Below are 1,037 nucleotides of genomic sequence, written 5' to 3'. Positions count from 1 at the left end.
GAATAAGAAGGCATTAGACCGACCGATGAGCAGCTGATATCATTATCCGATAGTGAAATATGGATAATCTTTCCCGTAGGGTTTCGAAGGGCACGCTGCTCTTGTAACCTCATCTTCATCCGTTGATATGTGGGAAGCGGAGTGAAAACAATATGTGCATTTGAGAATTTAAAAACGATTGATATACATTGCACTTTCATGATAGTATTATTGTTAAGTATTATCCTTATTTCCATTTTCTTTCACTGAGCTCTATTTCTCGTGTCATATACTACCTTTTGGGAAAACAACTATGATTGCCTATGAGCATGTCTTATCTTCATTTCAAAGGACTTCCATTATTTTTTCCTGTATCGTGTTTTCCCTTCGTACAAGAGAACGGAGGAGGTGAGAAAGAAGAAGAAGGCCAATCTCATTTATAAGTCCGAGGGAACTGTCGAGTTCCCTCTGTTTAGTACATTAGCAATCACCATTCCCATGTTTTATGAGGAACCCTGGAAGTGTTCCTTCCCTGCTGGTCTGGCAGGGGTCAGGGTCAGGACGGATTCACGTTAGTTTTCTTTCGTCTTCCTGAGATATTTTGCTGTTCTTGGCTTCGGATTCTTGCTTTTACTAGGATTGTTTTTCATGTGGCATCAGTTGTCGTGACTGATATTTGTTGGGATTTCGTAGAGTTTCTGTCATTTTATTTCTTTTGGTATTACCGCGATGTCAGCAGTTATCTTTTACTGTTCTCATTGGGAAATTATCGTGTTGTTACTGTATCTTAGATTCGTGGCAACTTGAGAGGATATAGTGAACAAGTTTAATTATATGATTGTGTAGTTTACTGTTAGTGTACCCCCCCCCCCCCACACACACGCAGATACACAAACACACACACACGCGCGGCATATATGTAAAAAGTATGAGCATATTTTAAATTTTGCATTTTGATTTGCAGGTAAGGATGTGCTTACTTAACAGAATACGTTGCCGCAAAGCAAAGGTAAGTAACCATTTCTTCCACATAGTTTTATCTCTCGAAATTTAGGAAT

Source organism: Macrobrachium nipponense, chromosome 18, assembly GCF_015104395.2.
Source record: "Macrobrachium nipponense isolate FS-2020 chromosome 18, ASM1510439v2, whole genome shotgun sequence".
NCBI classification, from domain to species: domain Eukaryota; kingdom Metazoa; phylum Arthropoda; class Malacostraca; order Decapoda; family Palaemonidae; genus Macrobrachium; species Macrobrachium nipponense.
This window is presented reverse-complemented; position numbering follows the sequence as displayed.